The 16,591-nt window shown below is 40.5% G+C and overlaps 1 protein-coding gene across 1 annotated transcript in view; it reads right to left on the bottom strand.

Annotated features, from left to right (window-relative positions):
• The window catches only part of TENM2 (teneurin transmembrane protein 2), a 1,147,948-nt gene extending 1,135,686 nt beyond the window's left edge, over window positions 1–12,262 (bottom strand). The window contains exon 1 of the mRNA XM_033096732.1: window positions 12,092–12,262. The gene's annotated coding sequence lies outside the window, so the exon portion shown is untranslated. The remainder of the gene's footprint in view (window positions 1–12,091) is intronic.
• Between the last annotated feature and the right edge of the window lie 4,329 nt (window positions 12,263–16,591).

Raw genomic sequence — 16,591 nt, 5'->3', positions numbered from 1 at the left:
GTGTGTTATCAGATGCAAAATTTACTTAAATTCCAGATAATTGCAAGTGCATCTGCTAGGCTTTGTCACTGGTCTATATGCACATTTTCGCAGTGTATACAAAGAGCAATTATCCAACAACCAAAGAAAAAGAAATAGTCATTTCTGCAAATTACTACTGCCAGCTCCTTTATCAAGGAATAAGTTTCTGCTGATAGAATGCTACCCCAAAACACTTTTTTAAATAAAATGCATTCACTCACACCACATACATTAACTACACAGAATAAAAAAGGGAGTTTTTCAACTGTTAAATTACTAGGTCTGAAACAAGGATAAGTGCAATTTCAAATAAAATCATCTCATAAGACATTAAAGCTCCCCCCTGGATTAAAAACAACAACAACAACACCCGATTTAAATCAATTTGATGCACCGGTGTATATTCTTATTCTGTATTCATAAAACTATGTTTCAGCAGTAGTCACTTACCCTATTTATCACCAGCTTTTAGTCCTCTAATTTGAGATATAAGAGGACAGAAACAAGAACATGAAGGAAAATTAAAATAGGGAATATTTACAAAACAAACAAACAAACAACTTGGACAATAAAAAGTCTTAATTAGAAAGTTTTTGCTCTATTCATTAAATAGTTGACTCTGAGGAGTCCTGAGGCTTTCCATCTGGGCTGTTTGGTCAATATTTTCAATATTACTCTTCCTCTCTTTCACGTCCTTTGTTTTTTCTTTTGCTCTCTTTCCTTTTTTTAACTTAATAAACAATCCCATTTCAATGGTCACACTCAAGATGTCCAGCCTTCCTTCAAAGCCCAATCCAATTTTCAGACTTTTACACCTCGTGCCAACTAAACATCAACAGAGCACCTCTCCAAGGGCCTAATAGGGTAAATCTGTTTGTTTGTTCATTTTTTTAAACAAATTCTCAAAGATATCCACAACAATCAAAGTGGAGTCATTAGCATAAAGAGAAAACTATTTAACACAAAAACTAAAATATTTTTGTGATCTTTGACCTGTTTGAAATCTGTCATTTCAGTGGCCATTTATTTCCTGTTTCACCTTCATTTAACTATCTTCATTATCATTTAAAAAAGGTATTATATTACCAGCCACAGCTATTAGTCAGAAAAAAAAAAAAAATCTTCCTATTTCCCAAACTGGAGAAAAATCATTATCATTAATATTTTATGGAATTGCATTAAATGAGACAATATTCAATATTTAACTATCTAATCCTACAGTAATTTAAATTAGAAAATATCAACGATGTGAGACTTCAGCCAGTCAGATTATTTTATTGGATGAACCTTTGTCATTACTAATAACACTGCGGTATCTCATATTTTTCCAGAACAGAATGTAACATCCAAGGATTGAAAGTGACTTTGTGTCTAATTAATTCTCAAAATCCTTGGGAGACAGTGATGGAAGGATAAATATATTAATTAGGAATTGAAAAATAAAAGACTGTGCCTTCAGATGCCACAGAATTACCACAGACACAGATTACTTTCACGGGTCCTATACTTCACTAGGATTACCAACAATTTAGGAAGGAAGACCTATTTGAAACTCTCAGAGAGTCTCAATGAGGCAAAAAGAAATGCAGCTTGTTTTCTTTCACGTGCCACACATATTTATTACAGATTTCTAAGTAGAAAGTTGGTTGGATCTGTTTCTGGAATTCCCATTAATTTGCTTAGTCATCCATATGTCTTTCTTGGTTACGTTAAACAAATCCCCTTTACCTTTTTTTCAGACCACTTATCAACTTGACATATTTATACAGAGGCAAACTTCAGCTCATTCGAGGTGAATTATCTTTGACTTCAACATCAACAGAATTTTGAGGGATCACATTTAAAAATGGCTCTTGGTGATAACAAAAAGACTTTTCTACAGGACACACATACTGAAGGTTGGTGTGTCATACAATCAAAAGCATCGTCCTTAACACCTTTATAATCAGGGATGTCCTATCATCTATTTTAAGCAAGAGGAGTTCTCACTGCTGTTAGCCTGTCGAGTTCATATACTGAGGCACTTGACCTCCACCTTCTAAGAGCCTACAGCTCCCTCACAGAACAACAGTACAGATTTGCGGGGGGCTCCTTGCTTTTCTGTTTGGCTGACTGGCCCTTTCCCCCTTATTTTGAGAGAATTCCATTTATATCTTGCTGGAAGTCAAAATATTTTCGTCTCCATATGGAATGTGAAAGGGACATATGACGGATTTCCCAGATTTCCTAATTACAGGTATGGACACTTGACCAAGACACGGCCAACTGAAGGAATCAACAGCCCGGAACTTTGAATCCAGAGGCAGCGACCCCCAGAAGAAAGAACAAGGGTTTCTTCCAGGCCGGGTACAAATAGCCACATATCCAGGGCAGCAGTGCTGGCTGGTACTAAAGGCCAGGGCACAGCCCAATGTCAGGGATGTGGAGGGCCCCAGCTGGGCACCCAGTATTCAGTGGCAGAGGCAGAAGTACCCGATTCCACATCTTTCCCGGTGATTTCCTGAGTCCCAATGTCCTTCTAACACATTCCTTTTCTGGTTACATTAACCAGAATTAGTCTTATTAGCTTATGAGTAAGAACATAACACAATCCCAAAATCAAAAATAATAATTCAAATTGTACTTTTATGTTCTGTCGGTTAATTATATAAACTGTTGGAAAATAAATTAAGAGATCCTGCAATAATGTGAGATGTAAGAGACCCTTCTCTTTATCACAAAGATAAGGAAACTTCCCATCCAGAAGGACCCCTGGCAACAAATGACTAGTGATCTCCTACATCCTCAGAAGTTCAAGTACCCAACAGGAAGAGCCTAGCCTCAAAGTTTAAACCAGGAATGCCTCAGGGAAGGCCCTTCCTATTATTCTCAGCCACTGCTTCTTTGATTCAGATCAACAAGGAACATAAGTTGAAAAAGAAATTTTGATAGTTTAGCTATGATTTGCTGGAAATGACATATGCACAACTTGTAAATCAGAGTCAAAATAAGCATAAATCAGGAGCCTGACCAATGATATTAAAAACCACAGCTGATTGCTGGAAGACCAGGAAGCTATGACGTGGGGTTCTGGAAAGGGCCAGTGTCTCTGTGCCCTCCTCCTATCCCAGAGTTATTCACCTGGTACTTGTCAAGAATATTACCTTTCCCACAAATGACTGATAAAAGATGAATTTAAGAGCGTGAATACGTTTTGAAAAGTAAGTCCCTGAACCTACATATTCACCAAATGCTTTCAAGTTCAACAGGGGAAATGTCCCTTTCCAGAACATTTTTCATCTAAGGCATATTGGGAGTTCTTGACAATTTTCTTTCCTTCCTAATTCCTATCATTTTTCAAAATCCCTTCATTAAAAAGAAGGTGAATCATAAATTGATTCATTGGTCATGAAAAATGCAAATTGACAGCTTTGGGGCATAGCGTCATTTATGCATTCACTGATTGAATTTACACAGGTAACAGGCACATCCTAAAAGTGACCAGCTCAGAATTTGTCCTTACTCCAACACCTAGGTGTCAATGAGGATATGATGTCTCTTGGCAAGGATCCACTGTTTAATACTCACCCTCTGCCTTTACTTAAACATGTCTGTTATTAGGTACTAGAATTTAAGAAAGAAAGAAAGAGAGGGAGGGAGGAAGGGAGGAAGGAAAGAAGGAAGGAAACAACCCTGACCTAATCTGAAGCTATACTTTTCTTATCGTAATACACTTGGAGTTCCAGATCAAAGCTATTAAAACAAAACAAAAACAAAAACAAACTAAAGAAAAATAAAGAAAAAAACTACTACTAAGTTCTATAACTAAAATATTATTTTATACACAAACACACTCTTATAATAGTACTTTTGCCTATAGGATACAGGTTCTAGACCAGAGACCAATCATACGCACGCACACACACACACACACACACACACACACACACACACACACACAGTGTGCAACTCTGTGTACAACCCATGGGGGCTTAATAAACACTTATGAATTGACTGACAAGAGAAAAACCAAGGAATGACAACCTTCAGGGTAGCCGTAACACAATTTTAACTTGAAAATTGACCAGGAATAGACTTCACAATCTATGGGAACATACACAAATCATATAAAAATAACTGGTGCCCCTCATACCTAGAGTGGCCTTAGGGAATAGCTAGTGAAAAATCACTGTTGTAGTAAGTAGAGTTCAGGCTCTCTATTTATTGTTTGGCTACTACAGTGAATCCGGCTGAAGGCAACTTTTATTCTGCAATACAATTATTATTCTATTATGTTATTACAGAATCACTTTTAAAATACAGATTAGTATAAATGCAAAATTTAGCTCATCTCTAATATTTTCTTGCTAAGGCAACAGGTATAAAACCACCTCTGCAATCTGACTGGTAAGATTTGTGTTGTCATTTTATTTCTTTGCATCTAAACATAACAAAAGCATTCTCTACAATGCTTAAATATTCTCTTCAATAGTACCATCCCCAAATTAATGGTAATTAGTAAGAAATCATAATTTCCCATTGTCTTCTCTAAATGATGCATTAATGGTGTGCTGCATTTCTTAAAACATAATTTCATTGTTTCCTTTTAGACAATCTTCAAAGCCTCAAGTTCAAAAGTGCTTTGTTTTCCTCCCGAAAGCTCATATACCCGGTCTACCTTGGGGGTATGAATAGGACAGATTTATAAAAATTTAGTGGTCCCTGGAATTGAAGAATTACATAAATAAGACTATGCTTCTGTTAACAACTTAGTCTTTCCACGTGTACTTGAAATGGTGGTTACTTCACTTAGTGTTTTGAAAAGCAACTTCCACAGTGATAAATTTCCAGAAATGTCTGATGAGAGCAAGTGGAGAAAACATGTACGACATAGGCCATGCTCTGGTACAATCCCATTAAACTGAAAGTGGAGTAAAAAGGAGAGAGGGAAGGAGGGAGGAAGGGAGAGAGGGAGGGAGGGAGGGAGGGAGGGAGGGGGAGAGAGAGAGAGAGAGAGAGAGAGAGAGAGAGAGAGAGAGAGAGAGAGCGCGCCATTTGACTGAGACAAGTTTTTTTTTTTTTTGGTTTTGTTTTTTTTAAACAAATCCACATGAGACCAAAAATACGTCTGTGGATGTTTTTACCTTCAAAGGACAAACACAAAATCTATTTAATTCACTGCTTTAGCCATACTGTTAGCATTTACTCATTAGAGTTACATGTAATGATCAATAACTTTGCAAACAGTACATTGCAGATCACCTTCCCCTTAACACCCACCCAACCCCACCCCTCCCCACAAGGCCTCCCCTGCTTCCTTCCCACAGTCCGACACACAGCCAAAGAGTGGGCTTGGTCATCGCTTTGCAGGAAAACTTGAGTTAGTTTTCCAACACACAACTTTGAACATCGAAATCATTATTTGTTTCCAAGTATACAGAACTCCTTACATTTCTTCCTAAAATTACATCAAGTAGTTAGGAAAGTCTGATCATGTAACTCCCAAGTCTTTCCAAATATTCCTAGGTGAAACCAAACACATTTTGGGGGTAATGCTTGCTTTTCAGTTTTTAGCTCCCCACATTGATAGCAATGAGAAAGGATTTTTTTTCCTTGTTTCTTGGCAGCCTCCTCTGGACTGTGAGATGTGATGATTGATCATTTTTCCGCACTCATCCACCGCCTTCTCTGTAGCCACATGTATATTTGCCAATGGATAATTAAGCAACAGACATATCCAATAAATATAATAAATAAATTTGATTTTTCCCCTTAGTAATTGGTTTCATCTGACTGAGTCTGATTATGTGTGGGGATATATAAACAGGATTAGAGAGGAGAAAAATTAGATGCTGGGTCACACAAATTACAGAGTCCTAACCACTGTGAAATGTTTTTGTAATAATTATATTGTTATTCTTAGGGTTAAAATGGAGAGAAGCAGTTTGTGTCTTCTCAAGAAGTTTAGACGAGGCTAAAAATAAAACTAGTGGCGTGATTATTATCATAATGGAATGGTGGCCCACTACAGAATACATCTCCCCCTGGTCGGCATCTTCTTCCCACAAACCCACACCTGGTCTGCCCTCAAGCCCCCATTAAATTTCTGCAGGTCATGCGAAACTCTGACTTACGTCTACATTTCCAGGTGTCACATCACACCAGACAACATGCATAGAAATAAATTGGGCATACTAGAAGGCAGAGAATGGGCAGATACATGTACATGATTACTGTCTGAGCAAACCCAAAAATAAAATAAAATTCAATCACCATTGTAATATACTCTCCAATGATGCAAAGAAGAAAGCTTTATCTTGGCTTTTTAGAAAAAATACCCACCCCTATTGCCATTTACTTCCTTGGACATCCTTTTGGTGTCAAATGACTCTTCCCTTGAGATTTAGCTCTTAGCAGAGCACAGTTTCTGGCTGCCTTGGGAATCCAAAAACTGCTCATTGAAGGAATAAAAAAATAAAAGCCAGAAATATACTTTCCTGCAGCTCTAATTTGACTGTGTTCCTTCTAAGTAATAGCTACTGAAATGTGTATATATAACCATATACTCTTACATTTGAAATGGTTTAGAAACGTTATCACTGTTCAAATCATAAAAGTCTGTTGCGATGAGTTCTCTGATAATAAGTAGGATTTTAGCTATGTAGATATTTACTGTTTGAATTAGACACATGCATGGCATAGCTATCTTCTCTAATAGTTCAATTTCATTCTTGGAAATAACCTAAGAACCTAACATGACTATTTCAAACATTCAAAATGAAATTTTGAAGTGATGCTTCCTCTTAATGCGTTACAAATATAGCAAACGTTTTATATAATTTTGTGAAACGGTTATTTTACATTACGGGATTTTTTTTAACCTTTACCTAAATCATTTATATTTAATGATGTATTTCTTTTTTCCATATATACCCTTATTCCTCTAATTAAAGTAGGATAAATGTCAAAACATTGAGTATCAGTTAAATTCTAAGCAATGATAAAAATGCCATTTAAACATAAGCTTTCTCCAAAAGAATCCTCTATAAAATTGTCCACGCTAAAGATTTTAAATCGGTTATGGTATTGTTAGTATCAATTTTATCTTCAACATATGAATTATATTCTCCAGCTTTAGTCCTTGCTTCCTAATAGGCAAACTGAAGATTGGGGAGCCTAAAAAAACAAAGGAAATAACTTATTCTTTTGAACCAAATTCATAAATAAGTTGCTCTTCGACAGGGTCCACAACTCCCTTTTCTATAACTTAGCAATAAGTACTGTACTAAGGTCATACTGACAGAAATGGATTATACAACATTTTGTACTCTATTTAACAGGCTTAAGCCTAAGTAGCTAAGTAATTTAGTCATCAGAACAATAAATAGACTGTCTTTTAGAAAGCTGAGTTTCCAACTTTTATAGATCTGCCTCACGTTCCAAAAATCACAAGCTAGGTGCAATGAGAAGAAGAACTAAGCTAAGACATCTAGCATCATATTGATATCACAATGACCTGTGGCAGAACTGCTCAGAGGCCAGAGGACGCTGGGGAGTCTCCATAGGTGATCTAAACAAATATCAAGGAGAGCAAAGCCTCCTCTGAATGAATTACAGTCAAGGCCGGAGAAGTCTAAACTTTTAAAGAAACCATCTGTCTCCTTCCAAACCATGCACTCATATTTTTTCCAAGGCAGACATGGGGTCTTCAGCACCCATCGCCAATATTCTGGCAGGAGTCACACAATAATGATCAGATGTCAATCAATCAATCAGTCCATCAGCGTCAAAGATCAATTCATATTGTCCACGGGAGAAAAGTCTTTACCAAGGAAAAGGGAGTTTAACGCATTTCTATATTATTTCATTTTCATTTCTATTATATTAAACTTCCATAAAAAGAGTTAAAACACCTGCTGTCTTTTTACCCACACTATGGCTGAAAAGCACATACATAACTGTACCTTTTTCCCGATATTTCTTTTTGTCTGAAAGGCTCGTGATTCTGTACTTAGGAGAGGTGGGCCAATTAAACTCTTTTAACAATAATGAAGGGACTTTATTTGCAAACAATTTTCAAGGTGCTTCATTTTTTTGCCCTTAAGAATTCACAAAAAGGCGGCAATGTTTCAAGTTCAACATCACACTATAGTCTGCACTATATTAAGCAGACTGGGGCAGTAATAGGAATTTTAGAGAAAAGATTTTATACTTCTTCAACTTCACGAAGTCTTTTTGGAAATATGAGCAGGACACTCTTACGACTACTGAAGTAAGTATGATAAGTAGTGGTTTATCGTTGTTAGGTAGAAAAAAAAAAAACAAAAGAATAATATATATATATATGTTACTGATATTACAAAGTCCCGAATGTGAATGTTGTTTCTAAATCAAACGAGAAACCAGGAGTACAAAGAATACTTTGACAAAGCTACAATACAAAACTCTTACGAATTACTATTGGTTTCACACAGTTTTAAATGGGGTAGCATCTAATTAGAAACTATAACACATTTTATGAAATATTGCTATGTCCCTTGCCATTAAGAACATATCAAAAGACATCCACCCACCCACCCACCCCCCAAAAAACTGTTCTTGCAATTTTCCCTGACGGTTGCAAATCTGTTGCGTGTGCGATGCGTGCAGAGTGGCAGGTTTCTCTCTCTGAGTGTACCAGGACTACAGTGAGCCAGTAATTCAAAGAATAAAACTGTTGCTTCACACAGAGTAATGAGAGACAAAAACATAAGCTTTTCACACAGCCCCGTTTAAGGTAGTAGCGTGCTATGAGTTCTGCCTCTTTAAATCTGACTTTCAGCTAAAGCTTGAGTTCTTAAGTGGGGAGGAAAGAAAAGGTCCTTGGAAATGACCTTGACCATATTCCACCACAAATCACTTCTCAAAATTAGACCACACGGAATAGAAAACAATGGGAAAGCTTGCCAGTACAGGTTTTCCTTCGAAACACACAAGTATTTCAAAGTTCCCTTCAATTACACAATGAAAAAAAAAGAAATAGCAATTAGTTTTAAGAAACATTCAGTAGCTCTTGCATAATAAGCACCTCATAAGTGCAGAGAAACCTCCACTCTTATGAAAATGAAAATAGGAACCCTGATAATTTGGGCAAATATGATTATCACGTTCTATGAACCAACAGTCACTTTCTATATGGCCTCCCCCGAAAAAAACCAAGTTACCTCTTCCCACCCTGTCAGATCCCATGCTGTTGGAAATGCTGCAACTCAACACAAATGCCAACTGAAAGTAAACTACCTAATGTATCAACAAGCTTAGCAGGAGGATGATATTATTTCGATACATTAACCTGAGATCAACACCAGGCACAGCAAGTTAAAATTAGCTTCATTAAGATTTAGTGGAAAACGTAATAATAATAGAACAATAATAATAAAACCACCAACAAGCCACAAACACAATACCATGCAGACCCATGTAAGAGTATTTACAAATCCAGATGACTGAACAGTAATCTAACCAGGCATTACACCCCAAACCTAGATATGTTTCCTACTGTAACACAAATTCTCAGAGCTTTTCAGAAGTTGCCAGGAAACTAGAGGTAGAAAGAGGAGTGGGTGAGTAAAAACCAACCTCAGCAGGAAAGAGTATGTTCTTTAAATCAATGGGCTCTTGGTCTTCACATCTAGTGAAGATGCTGAAACTGAAGATAATCCTGATGTTTCATAAATAAATTCACGCTCTGAAGTATTACATACCAATGAGAACTCTTGCCCCATGGGCCATACAAAATGAGTCCTTAGCCTGGTCAATTATCTGTTTTGGGATATTCCAGAGAAATAATGCAGCTGCTCAGCATGGGGGATATTGCTTTCTGATTTTGGTCCTAGAACAAGAAAACCAGGATGTTTTAGAAGACTTGGGTTCTAAGGATGGTAGCTTACCATAGAAATCCTTTTCTTTTTCAGTATCCAGCAAATGTTTCACTCAAAGACAACTGTGATACTAACAAATGGAAGTTGGGTTTCTGCCCCCCTCCACATCCCAACTTGATAAAAATGGCAAATGCAAGGGTCCATGAAAATATTTTCAAATGGCAATATTGCCATCTCAAGTGACCCGTGAGCAAGCTGAGCTTTCATTCTAAATAAAACACCTTATTACTATCAGCAGCCTACAAAAGAAGAAATAGCTTTGGATCTCAGGAATCCAATCCACACTTTCAAGAAAAGGTTTTGTCAACACAGGCGACCCAGAACAGGTGAGTGCACATGGCACCTCGGAGTAAGTTTTCTTCTATTGAAAAGACGGTCTGACTAGTTGAGTTAATTGACAGTGTATTTTGTATGTATTTCTTCAGTCCTTCAGGCTGTACTGTTTCATGCTGTTCTTCCAATACCAGCTAAGTTTACATTAAAACAAAGTTTAACAGTATTATTGCACACATGCTCCCTGCACACAGGTAACTTGCTGGTCTATGACAGGGCCACCACACAGCTGAAGAAGGCTTCCTTCCACAACAATATTTTCCCTCTGTGCAATGTGTGTGCCTCAGAGGATCCCTGAACAGGATATCCTCACCTGAGTCAAGTTCAGAGCTCCTTAAAATGATGCTACACATACTGAAACTGCAACCTGCTCTACCCCAGTCTTTCCTCCCTACTCTTCAGCTGCCATTATTTCAGCTCAGTTTCCCATGGCTTAGCAGAAATTTTACAATTATAAACCGTTTTCTTTTTAAACTGCTGATTTACCTTTACTTACTGACCCTTCAGGTTTTCTACTGAACTGGAACAGAAAACTCAGGGGGGAAAGAGGAAAACAAATGAAACATGGTAACTGCTAAGAACCCTCCAAAGAACTTAATGATATGAATACATTACAGGACTGTCGTATATTAATTTTTAAATAATATTTAAAACAGATCCTGGAAGCAAGAGTTACAGAGTCAGTTCTATTTTTAAGAAAAGAGTTAGTGTTCAATTTGCATGCATTATGCTGGCTATTTTAAATAATTTTATCCTATGTGTATAGCAGAAACTGCGCTCCCTCCCCACCCCCGAACTGACAAGGTGCCACTTCAAGTCAGATCTAAGGGAGGGCTGGTCTGGGGTTGGAAATTGCTGTTCATGTCTCACAATTTTGAGTAAAACAATACCAGCAACCCCTCTCCTGCTCCACAGCCCTCAATTTATTTATTAAGTAAATTTAGCAATAGCTCCATCACTGGAGATCAGGATAGAATGGGATGCACTAACCCAGTTGTATGTTTGTGAGTAGTGGTGTCTATTATTGCCTTCTGCAAATCTGCAGCAGTGTGATGCAAAACAGCATTTTAAAGAAATTCTCTTTTGGAATGCAAATGATTTGTCCTCCAATTTTGAATATGTTAGCCAGCATGTATCACACAGTAGTTCTGGAAACACTGGCATCTGTCATGCTGTCAAAACTGAATCAAAATGCATTGTAATCCCGTGGAATGATAACCTTAAATTTCAATGCAATGTTAAAATGCACCCTAAAAAAAAAATCCCTATAATTGCGATGTACATTAGAGAGAAACCGGCAGTCCTTCTGCGGGGAAATAACAGTCTGCTCTACCAATCTTCCCCTCCCCCCAAAAAAAAACTCATGCAACTAATGACGACCTCCCGAAGTGCCGAATTTAAATGTTCCAGCATTCATCTGAGGATGAAGGAAGGGGAAAAAAAATACATAGAAAACCACGAAACAAGTTGCAAACTGCACAATGCAAGGAGAGAGAGAAAGGGAACTGCAGCTGATTCAGGAGCGAGTGCAGAATGAGGAGCAACAGAAAGGAAACAGGAAGAAAGAAAAGGAAAAAAACAAACAAACAAACAAAAGCCTTAAGCATTAAAGAATAAGAAGTGAAAAACATTTACCAGCGGCTCGGTCAGTAGCTTCGCTCCCTGACACCATCTACATAGAGAGACAACTTAGCCTAGAGTCTTCGGTCCCAGCTCGCTTTGGAGCAAAATTCCTTCACTTCGAGGGGGCGACACACACCCTCAAGAAAGAGAGAGAGGGAAAGAAGGGGAAAATAACCCCACAGACTAAGACAGGCGTTCCCCTTCCTCCCTCTTACCCGCCCCCCGAACTCCCCAAACGGTGCTCGCTTCTGCACAGTTCTGCGGGCTGTGCCTCTGCGCTGCCGCTGAGCTGCCGGTGTGGCCGCGGCTGCTGCTGCTGGTGCGGCGGCTGCTGCTGCTACTTCGGAAACGATTAGGAGGAGGAGGACGCCCAAGCACGACCTGAGCCTGAGAGCCACCCAGGACCAATGTGCAACCTGCTCTGGAATTAAACCCATACCACATGCACGCACACCCAGTGGCTCCCGCACGCGAGCCCTCGCGCGCACTCAGGCGCCCGCCCGCGCGCCGCACAGACACACGCGCACACACACATGCACACACGCATGAGCGCGCGCGCGCGCGCACACACACACACACACGCACACACACACACACACACGCGGAGAGCCGCCCGCCCGCCCGCCCGCCAGCACAAGCCCTGAATGGGCGCGCGAGCCAATCCGCGGGCCTGAGCGCGCGCCCCGGCCGCGGCTGCCGGGGCTGGGTGGTGGCTGGCGCTGGGGCTGCAGCAGCTGTGGTTGCGGGGTATGGGGCCCGGGAGGGGTTCACGAGTGGGAAAGAGGGGCCACAGGGGCACATGCACCCCGTTGTCTTCAGAGAAAACCCCAACCAGGCGTTTCCAAGACCGGAGACTGAGTGCGCAGACCCCGAACGGTGCAGTTCAGTTCCGCTTCGGGCTGACCAAGGGAGGCTCGGTTTCCTGGCTGCAGGCACTCGGCGTTCAGCTCTGTGAAACCCACTGAACCTGCAGCTGCACCCGGGTCCCTGCGCACAGGGAAGCACGGGAGTCGGCGTGTCCTGCGGGCTGCCTGAGCCTGCCTGGCCTCGTGAGCGTGCCCAGTGCTCCGCAGGAACCCCAGATCGCGCCTTCCAGGGTTAGGAACACAGAGACCAAGGCTTCCTGAGGGAAGGCAGAGGTTGGTACCAGAACCTTCAGCCCCCCCGCTGGCCTGCCTCATGGAGAGACTACTCGGTGGCCCAGGAGCTGCCCCGGAGGATGCGGTACTGGGGACACTAGGCTTCCAGAACTCAGAGAGGAGCTGCTTTTCTTCCTTCTGTAAAGGCGATCCCAAAGGAAGCAATTCCCTGCCCAGGAAAGCTGATTCAGTTACAGGGTACTTGACAGAACATCCCGCAGGGCCTGGCGGTGGTAATAGTAACAGCTAACCGTTATTGCTTACTTACCCTGTACAGGCTCTACGCTATATGATGCCCATGAATTGCCTGATTTTATCCTGTCCAAACACTGTATGATCAACCCTAAAAGGAAATTGAGGCCCCCGACTATTTTGCCAACTGCCAGTCAATTATAACCAATGCATCCGGGAATCTAGATCTGGCCATCTGACTCTTCCGCACCAGACAAAAAAATGCAGGGCATTGATGAACCTTAGGCTTTTCCAGCACGGTAAAGCTGTGCTGGCTGTTTGGCTGATACCCTCTGGCCCTTAAGGTGTCCCTGGCCTATCTTCAGCAACCTACAAATCTTTGAAAAACAGCATGCCTGAAATGTGTCAATGTTGTAATACTAATAATAATGGTAATACTCAGGTCTTGACTAGAACTTTGCATCATGTTTTTATTAGGTGTTGCATACTTACGGTTGTAAAGAAGCTATTCTTATTCCCATGTTACACATGAGAACAACTGAAACAGAGATGTCCTGTTACTTCCCCAAGGGGACAGAGCCAGAATAAGAGGGCATCGTTTGTTTGACTCCAAAGTCGTGTTGTTTTTACTAAACTATGTGTCTTTCTTAATTGCATCCTGAATAAAGACATGAGATGAGGGCACAGCAGTTATTTTTGATTTCATTCAACAACGCATATTGATTTCCTATTAACATTCACTCGTTCAACACATATTTATTATACTAAGCATTTACTTTGTGCTTCTGGGTACTATCTCAGAGGTGACAGAAGGTGACAAAGATGCCATCCCTGTACTCTGAGTTTATAGTCTAATAAGAAGGTGCCAATCATATGCTTATGATGTGGATGGTGACAGCCTACTAGGATTGCATTTCTCTCCCCTATTCATCCAGCAAACTCCTACTTGTCCTTTAGCTGTCTGTACCGGTCACTTCTTCAAGGAAGCCATCTGTGATCTATCTGGCTGAATCAAATACTCCTTATTATAGGCTTTCAAGGCATTGTTACTTTTCTTTTTAAAATGTGTTGTAGTTCCAATTTTCCATTTGTGCCATGATTTAGCTACTATATATCTCTCTAAAGCACAAGACCTCTAGACTGTAAGCTCCAAGGGGACAGGGATGTGTTTATTTTCATTTTCCATTAATCTCATAGTACCTAGTAGATGTTAAACTTAACTGGTTCTTTCTCTCTCTTTCTCTCTCTCTCTCTCACACACGTGCGCGCAGGCACACACATGCACACTAACTACTACTGGAATAGAACTAATGATTTTTAGAGTAGGAACTATTTTATCTCCATCTACAGCTAAGCAAAATAATGCCGAGAGAAGGTAAATAGCTTGCTCAAAAGTGGCAGGGAAGGACTCCAGCACAGGTCTGTCTAGTGCTCAAGTTCACACTATTAGCCCTCAGGCGCTGCTATGAATCTCACGTTATCCAGAAGCCAATCACATCACATGGGTATGCGTCATAGGAAAAAGATTGCTGGGGAAGGTGTTATGAGGGAATACAGAGATCGTTCAATATCATACAAACTGTAAAGGCATGCAATAGGATACCAGTGGTCCACTACTGAGTACCCATCATGTGCCACATATCTTGCTGAGAGCTTGCCTCATTTTAACCTTAACAACAATTCTGCTGCTATTCCCATTTTATAGACGAGGAAACTGAGGCTCCCCAATAAAAAGAATTCCACTAGACCAGAAACTCCAGAGGAAAAGTGATATGTCAACTTTTGGTTTTTGTTATATACAATAGTACCTGGCAGATATTCCACTCTGTCTCTCTCTGTGTCTTACACACACACACACACACACACATACACATGCATTCTGCCTTCTTCAGGCCCTTCTTCCTCTGCCTTTTTAGGCCTCACCTAGTACCCAGTGCTTCACCACCTCCCTGCTCATCTCCGGCAGCAGCAGTGGCTACAAACCACAGGAAAGTAAAAACTGCATTTTGTATAGTTCTGCTAGCAGACTACTGGAACGTTCAGTGACAAGGGGCGGCTTTGATTACAAATAGGAAGGAAGCTTTTATTAAACACCTTTCCATTTTGGAGTATTACCTTGAAACAGGAAATTGAAGCATAGCCCTTTGCAGAGATTCCTAGCCTGTAAGAATTCTTGCTAGTGTGTAAGAATGAGATGCTGAGATATAGAAAAACACCGTGACCCCATGCATCCCCTACTCGGTCTCCAGTATTCATCTCCCCATTCTGTCCTCTCTGTGGGTGCACACAAAAAGCATCCACAAATTGTTTTCATCTATTTCTATACCTCACAGCTATAGATATATACATCCAGCTATAAGTACATACCATCCTTTGACTGTGGATTTGTCTCCTGCAAATGTTTTGCTGTACACTGAAACACTATAAATAAAGTGGGGAGGGATTGCTAAGAAAAAGTTAAACATTAACCCCTCTTCTTTCCACCTAAGAATAAATTTATTCCCTAGAGAACATGTCAGAAAGCATAAAGCTCTCTGCGACTCTAAATAACCCCTTTCTATGTATGTGTGAGGTTGCTTTCTGTCATGAGAGCAGCAGATTCTGTTAGCTTGTGATGAGAATAACCCATTAAGAAAATCGTGAAGACCGATCTTCAAGGAAAACCGTGCTGAAAACTTGAAACGTCAGCGGACGCTCTGCTGGGGCACCTAGTCCATAAACTTTCGGGGAAGCCACCTGGTAATGCTCGTGCTGAGCACTATGATGTAGATTGCCAGTTATTCCCTGCAGCAGCTCCCTGAGCAGAGTGTCCAGTCACGATCCCATTTTATAGATGAAGAAACAGAAGCTCTGAAAGAGCAAACCATTTATGGCAAAGTCACAGAAGTTCTGAGCGACTGAATTGGGGGGCAAGTCCAGGTCTGTCAGATGCCAGAACCCATGTGGGAAACGCTGCATTTGCTGGCTTGAACTTCTGACATCTCTTTGTACGCTGAGCCAGACGTGGGGTGGAGGTGGGGTGAGTGTGGCACCTTATTTGCACTTGGTGTGAACAATACCTCATGTAGAGGTGTATTGCGATCCTCCAAGAAAATGAGACTTAGTTTACCTCGTCTCTCTCAAATAGCATTATTCAGTCTATTTGGTCAATTAGAAAACGGATGTATGTGGAGCTTGGTGGCTGGGACCAATCAAAACGAGTGTCAGTGGAGCAAAGGCTTCTGAGTCTTCTGTGAGGAGCCTTTCCTCCCTTTGCTTTGAACTAGCACTGTGGTGTAGTTGTCAGCCGTTTCCCAGATCATTCCTTCTCAACAGATACTCTCCTCAATTTCCTAAAATCCTTTACAGGGTATAAGCTGGAAGATTTTCACTTTCCTAAGGATG

This window comes from Rhinolophus ferrumequinum, chromosome 24 (genome assembly GCF_004115265.2).
Source record: "Rhinolophus ferrumequinum isolate MPI-CBG mRhiFer1 chromosome 24, mRhiFer1_v1.p, whole genome shotgun sequence".
Taxonomy (NCBI): domain Eukaryota; kingdom Metazoa; phylum Chordata; class Mammalia; order Chiroptera; family Rhinolophidae; genus Rhinolophus; species Rhinolophus ferrumequinum.
The sequence above is the reverse complement of the archived record's forward strand: the minus strand, read 5'-3'. Positions and strand labels throughout refer to the sequence as shown.